General features: G+C 46.8%; 1 protein-coding gene across 4 annotated transcripts in view; it reads left to right on the top strand.

Moving 5' to 3' along the window:
• The first annotated feature begins 1,124 nt into the window (after window positions 1-1,124).
• The window catches only part of LOC134340967 (G protein-activated inward rectifier potassium channel 4-like), an 82,176-nt gene continuing 71,502 nt past the window's right edge, over window positions 1,125-11,798 (top strand). For 2 of the 4 annotated variants that reach the window (XM_063038624.1, XM_063038623.1), the window contains exon 1: window positions 1,265-1,326. The gene's annotated coding sequence lies outside the window, so the exon portion shown is untranslated. Of the gene's footprint in view, window positions 1,327-11,798 lie in introns of all 4 variants that reach the window. The other 2 variants (XM_063038625.1, XM_063038626.1) reach the window with 2 other exon arrangements.

Genomic DNA, 11,798 nt, shown 5'->3' with positions numbered 1-11,798 from the left:
TTTGAGTGTGGAGGCCTAACCTCCGGCCTGATGTCTAACTCCTCCACATCCTAGTCCCTAAACCTTACTCTGACACTAACTCCCCTCTCTGTCCCCAAAACCATCCCTATGAACCTAAAAAAACTAAATCTGAGCCACAGTTTTGTAGCTCAATTCCATCTTGACAAGCAATTAATCCTGTTCCATTACACAAATGACCATTTGCAACAAGAGAGAGTCTATCTGCCACCCTTAACATTCAAGAGCATTATTATTTGTGTAACCCACCATCAACAACCTAGGGGTCACCATTAAAGAGAAACTTAACTTGATTCAAATAACTTTACTTAATTCAATTAATTTATGTCAAATGGGGACGAGTGGCATAACGTAATTAAAAATTTATTTGTCAAACTAATGTTACAGATGCAGATGAGATGCAGGCATCTTGTGGTGAGTGATTCTACAAAGTATTTTGCCAACCCAGCCAGACCAGGTATACCACACCATACCCTTTACTACCTGGCTGACTTTTGTTCCAATGTCATTAACTGAAAAATAATCTGCTTTGATTGAACCATGACCTCCAACATCAAGAGACAGAAGGGCAGCAGATGAATGGGAATGTGATTATGAGCAAGTCCCTCAAGTGATATCCAACTGGATGATGGTCACAGCCCAGATCCCTGGACCCAACACATTGTATAAATACTGTTACTCCTGTCAGAGCAGCGGTTCAAAAGGGTTTTGGAGAGCTCAACCTACGCAAGGGAAGTTGGAGGTGAGAAATACTGTAAATGTACGTTTTGTCAGTGATCCGAACATTACCACAAATTGTGTGGTGATCTCCTGAACCGCCTTCATTGGACAGACGCTTTCACACGTCCACCAGAAATTGGAAGCTTCACGGAGATGGCTGGAATTTATGGGGCAAAGACACCCCGCTGACAAGCTTCCCCTGTGTAGTGGCGGTAATGTAGGGGAGACAGAGAGTGACCCAGTGAAGATACACATCGGGTTAGCTTTAAAAACACCCGCAAGAACAGGTGGCAGGTAGATGGACAGATGTCGATAGAGGGAACGAGTAGGGGTACGGGAGTCGGTTGGTGGGTGGGTGAGAGAGTGAGACAGAATGCGCTGGGAATCACCGCTACACCTCGCCAGCGCTAACGACTGAACGGTGACGGTGGCTGATGCTGACATCACATGGCTCCGGCTCTCTCCCATTTATGATTCGCTCCCTGTCCTCTCCATCCATCTGCAGCTGTTGGGACGGGCGGACAGTGGCCAGCCGCTGTGATGGAGTGAGGAGGGACCGAGGGAGGGAGCGGGACCGTCGGCCGTGCTGTAAGTCCGTGTGTGCGGTCGGCTGAGGGTTACGGCGCGACTCCGGAGGTTGGGGACGGGGTTGGGTGGGGGGGGCGGGAGATGGTTTGGATCTGAGATCAGAGCAAGCCCCCCTCCTCCACGACCGGCCGGAGTGAGGAGAGGGGTTTGCAGCTCGAGAAAGTTGGCGGTTGGTTGGTGTATGTGGATGAGTGTGTGGGGAGGGGGTTGGTTGCCGAGCTCGGGCTGGGACCCCCGTGCGGAGGGAGGGAGCACGGGAAGGGGCATGGGAGCGGAGGGCTCTACGACCTGATTGGTTATTTGCGCACTGACCGGCAGAGACAATCGGCCCGGAATAGCCGGAGCTGCCCACGGCAACGGGTCGAGCCCCGAGCCGTAGCCGGGAGTACTCACCTGACTCTGCAGTCCGCTCACCAGCTGGAGTGCGAACACATACCGTGGGTTGGGGAGAGGGGAAAGTGTGTGGGGGTGAGTGTTACCGGGAGGAGTGAGAGGAGAGTGGGATATACGGAAGGTCATCGGGAATGGATGACCAATGCCGTTAATCCCGATTCCCGGCTCTGATACCGGGTCGGCCCGCGGACTGTTATCTCTCCTAGAGATGTGTTAGCCCGGTGCGGATTTTTCTGGTGTGCCGGCGCTGCAGGTCTGCGGAGATCCTGTCAGCACAGCAGAACAAAGTGACCATCTGTCATCGTCCTGGAGGCTGACCTTTCCCACACATCACCTCACGTTCGCTTCGGGACTGTGTAGCCTGTGATGGGGGATGGGGGTCCACGGATCACACTGGGTCCCGTTACTGGACAGTCGGTAACCGGAGAACTGACAGTCAAAGCGCAGCCCGGGGCTGGAGCCATCGGAAACGGTAACTTTCCGAAGGAATTGTATAAATTATATAAAGGGATTAAGAATGAAACATTTAGGAGGAATTGGAAGGGCGGAGGTTGGGACTCACTGGAGAGCACTCGGGGTTGCCCCGTAAATGTATGCATGGTCATTCTGGTTTCTAAAATAGTTTATTAACATATTTACAACATCTACATTCTTATCAAATCCCCGTGGTCTAGAGCGACTGCCCAAAGTGAAGATGCGTGTTCACAGAACTAGCCGACTATGTCATTTTCTTCATAGTAACCGCTGCATTGTAATCGAGTCTTCGTGGGGAGTGTCCCCTCCCCGGGCTGGGGTGTTCCGTACATACTGACTCTCTCCTGATGTGTGTGCGTACACCTTGACTCTGCCCGGGCTCGTTGTTCCATACACCCTGATTCTCCTCGGGACGGGGTGTTCAATACACATTGACTCTCCCTGGCTGGTGAGTTCCCTACACCCTGCCTCTGCCCGGGCGGGTTGTTCATACACCCGGACTCTCCCGGGTGTGGATAGTGAGACGGATCCTATTCCATTTCCTCTGCTGAGGCTGAGACAATCGAAAACGGCGGTAGTACTCAGTAGGTATTTGTGTAAGAGAGCTGGGCTGTTTCAGATGGATGTTGTTTTACCGGAATTAGGGAAAGTTGGATACTGTATAAATGTGATTCAGAGCAAGAATGGAAAGGTGAAGGGGACAAAGGAGAAGTCTTTGATTCGTTTGAGGTGGGTGAGAGAGGGAGGGGAATGTGTGGTAGCGCCAGCTGAATGTGGGGCAAGGACTGGTGGACGAGAAAGGGGAGACTGGGGGTGGCGTATATCCGAGGGGGGCAAATGAAACCTTAAATTACCGCGGACAGAGGGGAACCTACTGCTGGGGTCAGGTACTACAATGGAATAGCTGGTATCTGCGGGGGTCAGTGAAGGGTTCGAGTCATGGACTGGTGAGTGTGTATCGGCCTCTGAACTGCATCTGCTCAGTCACTCAGCTAGCATCAGTTTCCTCCGACTTTCATCCATTTCATCTGCTGAGACGTAGCTGCAAATATTCCTTCTGCACATGCCGCTCTGGCGCTGCAAACTCCCGCGCTAATTTTGATCATCTGTCTCCGGACGGTCCGGTAGCAGCTCAGCTAAAGGAGGACGGGTTGAAGGCGAGCCCTCCCAACCTGGCTCACACATACAATAATGCCGAAACCAGCCAGTGTGATCAGAGTTGGACACCGCGCTGGGCGGGAGCTCTGTCCCTGTCCAACACTCTACACCTACTATGGGCCATGCATGTCGCCCAAGTCGCAATGTCTGACCGGTCCCCTATACCCTTCCTACTCACAAACTGACCGAACCCCACCATTTGGATGCTGCAAGCAGCTCAGTCCTGCATAAGTATTACTGCAAATATTAATTGAAAAAAACATGCCGGAAATCTGAAAACAAAAACAATAAATGCTGGCAACTGTCAGCAGATCGAGCTGAGAGTTTCTTTGGAAAGAGAAAACAGTTCTGATGAAGTGTCCTCGATTGTCTTGGGCGCCAGCCCGGTGTCGGGACTTCCCCGGAAAGGGGCATTCTGAGAGCCATGCCCGGCAGTAGTGGGATTGGAAATCCTGCGCGTTGACCGCTGTCCGCACTCTACCCGTCTCCTTACACGGATACACACTAGAATTATGAGGGTAGACTGGAGCCCATACATTCCGCGGTAAACATTAGACTGGAGCCGAGTCAGAATGCCATTAAACCTTTTGATAATGTCATTATTTACGGCGTTAGTTGAGGCCAGACTGCTGCACAATGATAATAGTGTTATTAAATTGGATTATTTATTATCTTTCCAATCTCTCTGATAATTCTGTCTTCGGACACACGCAGATATTGTCTAATGGTGCCTGCAGCTCCTACGAGTTAGTGTAATATTAAATTCCCGTCCTGTCAATCAGAATTCTTCCTTGCAGCAGCCAGACCTGCTGACTGAGACTGGTCGGTCGGGCACAGGACAAAGCCCTGTGTGAGGATCTGCCTCTGGGCTTCCATTCCCTGCACCTGCCGAATGAGACGTGTTTGGTTTCTCCAAGCAGCCGATTGTATTTATTATGATTCTCTTCCTCCCGTGTTTATTGTTGGTGTGCTGCCTCTCGAGACCCGGCTGGAAGGAGCTCGCTGCCTGAGGAATTGCTATGCACTGGCGCTAACTGCTGCAAGACCGGCGGGACTGAATGTCACCGTGCACTCCGGCCGAGCCGGACTGAATGCGGTGCCGAAGCGGGAGCTCTGCAGTGAACTTCCAGCCTCTCTTTTGCGAGACAAACAGCTCACCCAGCAGCATTCGGGTTTTTTGTTTGTTGCTGCCTGCACGAGCCCATGTTTTCTGTCCATCAAGAATATATAAGGCTGCAGCGGGGGTATGTGGTGGAGTTGCGCCCCGCAAACCACCCCCCCCATCCCCCCACCCCCATTCTGATCCTTGGGCTCCTGGTTGCTCGACTCCTGAGCATGATTGATCACGGGGCTTCAGGTACCAGGTTCACGGAGGTGCCATCATCCCAACTACACCCCCACCACCTCCGCCAGGCGACCTTCCTGCCCAGCTGTATCTGAAGACGGGACTCTGAATGTGCTGACTGATTGAGGCTTTCCCAGACCAGTGGGTACATCAGGGGCAGGAGCATGTCCTGGGGCCCGCGCACAATCTTCCCTTTTTATTTTTTTTTATTATTTAAAAAATAATTACATAGGGCCATTCAATTAGATTACCTTAACCTCTTTTTACTATAGGAATTCGTGTCCAAGTCAACAAAATATCTTCCAATCCCAGTCTTAAAAGTACCACCAGAGTCGTCGAATTGTACAGCATGGAAAAAGGCAATTCGAACTCTCCATCCGCATTAATCCCATCACTCGGCCCGTGGTCGATAACCTTCCATGATTAAGCAATTAAAGTGCGTGTCTTGACACTTCTTAAATGTTGTAAAGAATCCAGTTATCGCTACTTTCTCGACAATAGAAAGACTACTTTCTCCGAATGCTTGCCACTTCCTGAATGAAAGGAGTCCCCCACAGATCCTCTTATAAAAAATCTCTTCCCCCTTACCCTAAATCTACAGTTTTATCGACCTCCCTTGTGAGTAGTGTTTTCTTGCGGTCTGCACTGTTTACACTGCTCAGAATTTTAGATAGCTCAATTATATCCTATGTTCCAGGGAGAATGGATCCAGCCTGGCCAGTCCCTCCTCACAACTGAAATATAGAAACATAGAAACATAGAAAATAGGTGCAGGAGTAGGCCATTCGGCCCTTCGAGCCTGCACCGCCATTTATTATGATCATGGCTGATCATCCAACTCAGAACCCAGCCTTCCCTCCATACCCCCTGACCCCTGTAGCCACAAGGGCCATATCTAACTTCCTTTTAAACATAGCTAATGAACTGGCCTCAACAGTTTGCTGTGGCAGAGAATTCCACAGATTCACCACTCTCTGTGTGAAGAAGTTTTTCCTAACCTCGGTCCTAAAAGGCTTCCCCTCTATCCTCAAACTGTGACCCCTCGTTCTGGACCTCCCCAACATCGGGAACAATCTTCCCGCATCTAGCCTGTCCAATCCCTTTAGGATCTTATACGTTTCAATCAGATCCCCCCTCAATCTTCTAAATTCCAACGAGTACAAGCCCAGTTCATCCAGTCTTTCTTCATATGAAAGACCTGCCATCCCAGGAATCAATCTGGTGAACCTTCTTTGTACTCCCTCTATGGCAAAGATGTCTTTCCTCAGATTAGGGGACCAAAACTGCACACAATACTCCAGGTGTGGTCTCACCAAGGCCTTGTACAACTGCAGTAGTACCTCCCTGCTCCTGTACTCGAATCCTCTCGCTATAAATGCCAGCATACCGTTCGCCTTTTTCACCGCCTGCTGTACCTGCATGCCCACTTTCAATGACTGGTGTATAATGACACCCAGGTCTCGTTGCACCTCCCCTTTTCCTAATCGGCCACCATTCAGATAATAATCTGTTTTCCTATTTTTGCCACCAAAGTGGATAACTTCACATTTATCCACATTAACTTGCATCTGCCATGAGTTTGCCCACTCACCCAACCTATCCAAGTCACCCTGCATCCTCTTAGCATCCTCCTCACTGCTAACACTGCCACCCAGCTTCGTGTCATCCGCAAACTTGGAGATGCTGCATTTAATTCCCTCATCCAAGTCATTAATATATATTGTAAACAACTGGGGTCCCAGCACTGAGCCTTGCGGTACCCCACTAGTCACCGCCTGCCATTCTGAAAAGGTCCCGTTTATTCCCACTCTTTGCTTCCTGTCTGCTAACCAATTCTCCACCCACACCAATACCTTACCCCCAATACCGTGTGCTTTAAGTTTGCACACTAATCTCCTGTGTGGGACCTTGTCAAAAGCCTTTTGAAAATCCAAATATACCACATCCACTGGTTCTCCCCTATCCACTCTACTAGTTACATCCTCAAAAAATTCTATGAGATTCGTCAGACATGATTTTCCTTTCACAAATCCATGCTGACTTTGTCCGATCATTTCACCGCTTTCCAAATGTGCTGTTATCACATCCTTGATAACTGACTCCAGCAGTTTCCCCACCACCGACGTTAGGCTAACCGGCCTATAATTCCCCGGTTTCTCTCTCCCTCCTTTTTTAAAAAGTGGGGTTACATTAGCCACCCTCCAATCCTCAGGAACTAGTCCAGAATCTAACGAGTTTTGAAAAATTATCACTAATGCATCCACTATTTCTTGGGCTACTTCCTTAAGCACTCTGGGATGCAGACCATCTGGCCCTGGGGATTTATCTGCCTTCAATCCCTTCAATTTACCTAACACCACTTCCCTACTAACATGTATTTCGCTCAGTTCCTCCATCTCACTGGACCCTCTGTCCCTTACTATTTCTGGAAGATTATTTATGTCCTCCTTAGTGAAGACAGAACCAAAGTAATTATTCAATTGGTCTGCCATGTCCTTGCTCCCCATAATCAATTCACCTGTTTCTGTTTGCAGGGGACCTACATTTGTCTTTATCAGTCTTTTCCTTTTTACATATCTATAAAAGCTTTTACAGTCCGTTTTTATGTTCTCTGCCAGTTTTCTCTCATAATCTTTTTTCCCCTTCCTAATTAAGCCCTTTGTCCTCCTCTGCTGAACTCTGAATTTCTCCCAGTCCTCAGGTGAGCCACTTTCTCTGGCTAATTTGTATGCTTCTTCTTTGGAATTGATACTATCCCTAATTTCTCTTGTCAGCCATGGGTGCACTACCTTCCTTGATTTATTCTTTTGCCAAACTGGGATGAACAATTGTTGTAGTTCATCCATTCAACCTTTAAATGCCTGCCATTGCATATCCACCGTCAATCCTTTAAGTGTCATTTGCCAGTCTATCTTAGCTAATTCACGACTCATACCTTCAAAGTTACCCCTCTTTAAGTTCAGAACCTTTGTTTCTGAATTAACTACGTCACTCTCCATGTTAATGAAGAATTCCACCATGAAGAAATGCTCCATGCCAGCAACATTTTGGGGAATTTCATCCACACCCTCTCCAGAGCTATCATATGTCTCCTGCACCTTGGTAACCAGAACTGCACACAGTACTCAGGTTGAAGTCTGACCAAGGGTTTATCAAATTGAAATATAATCTCTCTACTTCTGCATACAGTACCCTGATTAAAGAAGGCCCTAACCACATTATCTACCTGAGGTGTCACTTTCTAGGATCTGTGGACTTGCACTCAAAGGTTCCTCTGTTCCTCAGTGGTCCCATAGACCCTAGCCTCATTGTTGGTTGCCCAGCAATGTCAAGAGACCTGTGCAGAATCATTTTTGAAGTGGAAAATCTGTCCCACCAGGACAGTTCCACTCTCTTGACCCCGGAAGTACAGGTCCAGTGATACGAGTAGTCGTCACAAACTAGGGTCTTCCTTGGCTGCAGCGGAAGACAATGTGCCTTGTGCCTCTGTGCCTTGTTATGCCCTCCGCTCTCCACGAGCATTGAAGATGCACCTTCCAGGCCGTTGGGCGTCACTGTAGATCTCATCCGCCCAGTTTGCCAGAGCTGACTTAACATGCCAGGACAGGCACGTCCCTACCTCACCAGGGAGCTGAGTGTCCGGTGGGGCTCAAAAGTGAGTGAGCTGCCCCAAATGGACACAGCCAGACCCCTCACCAGAGTTGCTGCCCCTCTCTGGACACCCCATACACCCTTAGCCTCTTTAGTGCTCCCAAAATGCATCACCTCGCACTTTTCTGGATTAAACACCATCTCTGATTTTTCTCCTTTTCCCACACCCACTACATAGCGGTGCCTGATATTTATGAAGGCTGGTTTCGAGGCAGGTCAACTTTGCCTGCACCTCACTCCTGCACATGTTGTGTCCCTCTGCTGAGCCTGTGGACTGGTCCTGTGGTGCACAGCAGTAGGGAGCAGTATTCATCTGGTGGCTGTGCAGGGCTGAGTGCAAGAGGTGGGAAAGCTTTATACAGTTCTCACAGACGTGGCTAAGGTGAGTTCTTTAGCAGGGCAGAGTGAGGGTGAGAGGCAGTCGAAGGATGGAGCAAAGGGAGAGAGATGGTGAGTAGAGACTTCCACTCAGGAATACTGTTGCTGTCTTATTGCCTCAGACATGTTTGTGGGGGAGCTGGGGAAAGAGTCACTATGTCTGTTAGATTTCAGGAAATATTTCCCGAATTCATAATTCTGAATTATGAATCTATGTTGCGATTAATGCTGTTACTATGTAAATTCTCCCATTGATATTGTTGAGTGAACCCGGGGAACAACAGGTCACTTAGCTTATTGGTGACAGGGAAATTTTAGATTCATTACTCACGCTGTGACAGAAAACTACCAAAAGCCTGCATAGTGAGGAAAAGTCAGTGAACTTTTGGAGGGGAATGTCATGTTGATGAAGCACTGATTTTGTTTGAAAATATGACAGAAATATAGAAAACAGTATAACTGTAGATTTGTCACCTATTGCGATGAAGAAGGGAGCCATTCAGTCTTGAGACGATGCCAGCACATTGGAAAACTAATTCCATTAATCCCATACCCCTATATTTAACAGCCCACTTGATAAAAGCTGCCATTGAACTGGTTCCCATCAGCCTATCGGGCATTTCTGATCCTGGCCACATGTCACAAAAAGTACTTCTCCTCATGTTATTGGTTTGCTTCATAAGCACCTCCAATCAGTGTCTTCAAATAATCTTTCCATTTAGCCCATTTATTTATTCAAACTGCACCCTTTGTGATATGAATCAACTCTAAAAGTCCCCAAAGCCTCTCTGCTTTAAGGAGAGCATGCACAGCTTCTCCAGAGCATCATATCTCTATAATCCTTCAAGGTCCTCCAGCACAGTGATGTGGCTAGCAGGACTGATGTCTCACAGCTCTAGTGACTCCACTTCAATCCTGACCTCAGTGCATGGTGTTTGCACTGGGCGCTCCCCTCCAGTTTTTTCCCACATCCCACAGGTTGGCGGGTTATCTGGTCACTGTAAATTCTCTAAGTCTGTAGAAGGCTGTCTGAATCTTGGAGGGGTTGATGGGCGTGTGGGTAGAATAAAATGGGATCAGGGTAATTAGGTGCTTGATGGTCAGTGGGCACTATGATTCTATGGCATTAACAAGAGGAATGTAACTATTCTGGTAAATCACTTTCATGTTTTCTCTTTTACTTCACTTCTCAAGTGTGCTTTTTCAACTATTATGAATTGTCAGTCTCAAACTTTTGTTCACAAACTTCTTCAGGTCTTTATTTTTAACTCCGCTTGACACACTGCATTCATTTCTGCTTTAGATTTCATTGACCAAGTACTGTAAACAAATTTAAGACACGAAAGGCATTTTGTAAGTTCCAATTTTTCAATCTCTCCAGTTATCAGTACTGTTCTATATTATGTGTCACACAGCAGGTGTGACTGCCAAGCGTTTAAGGACTGAGCATTGATTCACACTTTGAAAACTAGATCTGCTTTCTACAAAATCTGCCGATAAGGAGGTGTTAGAACTGAGTTACCTACTCATTGCCCATCTCAGACATATTGAACTTCTTAATATATTGATGGCATGACGTCACTTGGATTCAAAAGAAAAGGTTCAAAACACTGTGCAGGTCAGGCAGCATCGGTGAAACAAGAAACACAGTTAAAATTTCAGGCTGATGACATTACATCCATTCATGATAAGACAGCAACCTAAGTTAACTCTCTGTCTCTCTCTGAGGTTGAGGGGGTAATAAATCAGCCATGATGGAATGGTGGAACAGACTCGATGGGCCGAATGACCTAACACTGCTCCTATGTCTTATGTATGATTTCTCCTGACCTGCTGAGCATTTCTTTGCTTTTATTTCAGATTTCTAGTATCTGCAGTTTTTTTTTGTGTTTTGGATCAATTAGATTCAACTGCTTAATACTAGAATATCAGGAAAGTTTCTAATCAAGTAAATGGAGGGAGACAGAGCAGAAAGAGAGGAATGGCTTCAATGCATTGAAAATCATTGATATGAATGGAGGTAAAGAGCACAAAAGCAAGAAATGTTGCAGAATCTTCATGAATGGAACTGGAGTACTGTTTCCAATTCTTTGTGATGAAGGGCAAGGTGACAGAAGCCTGTCAGATGAGATTTGCTGGAATAGACCAAGTAATTTAAGATATACAGGGGATTGGGGCTATTATCTACAGCTGAGAATGTTAAGGAGAAATTGAACACAAGAGGTTCAAAATCATGATAGAGTACATTGGCACTGTTGCACAGGCAGGAGAATCTGTTGAGATACAAATATAGAATTATTTATAGATAAAGTAATATGAATTTCTTATCCACAACATGGTTATTTGTCAGTTGCTGTAACTGTAAATATAGAAGTGACCCAAGTTCTAAAGTCTGGTAATAGCAATGTGTATTTCCCAGTGTGAAAAACCCTTCATGTGGTCATGTTGATTTTATCTCATGGGTTTCAATTTTCCCATCAAGCTTATGGTGGTATACGAGGGGTGATTGACAAGTTCGTGACCTAAGGTAGAAGGAGATGAGTTATTAACTTCAAACTTTCTGCATAATCACTCAAAGAGTTGAACTGCATGTGCATGTAACGAGAGCTGTTTAACTCATCTGCTTCTACCTTAGGCCACAAACTTATCAATCACCCCTGCTGTGGACACTTTCTGGAGGTCCAAGATCCGTATGTTCCACAACCACTGGACTAAATGTGTAAATGTAGGCGGGGACTATGTTGAAAAACAAGTGTGCTAGGTTTTCTAAAATTGACTCCCTCTAACTTAGGTCACGAACTTATCAATCACCCCTCGTACTTTGATATACAATGATTTAAAGATATACTTTATCAATGCTATTTGAAAGTATACAAACACAATCTGAATGCCAGTGCTTGAAACAACTCCCTTGTTCCCTCATACAGTTCCTCCCAGGTTTATAAAAGCCCATCATATACCTTCTGTCCATACAAATGAGCATTGGGAGACCAGCAGGATAAATTTGCTGCCTACTGTGGGGTCACCACGGAGGTGTAGTGGTTAGCGCAACGCTATTACAGCTCGGCGCATT

The sequence above is a fragment of the Mobula hypostoma genome, chromosome X2 (assembly GCF_963921235.1).
Source record: "Mobula hypostoma chromosome X2, sMobHyp1.1, whole genome shotgun sequence".
In the NCBI taxonomy this organism is placed as follows: domain Eukaryota; kingdom Metazoa; phylum Chordata; class Chondrichthyes; order Myliobatiformes; family Myliobatidae; genus Mobula; species Mobula hypostoma.
The sequence above is the reverse complement of the archived record's forward strand: the minus strand, read 5'-3'. Positions and strand labels throughout refer to the sequence as shown.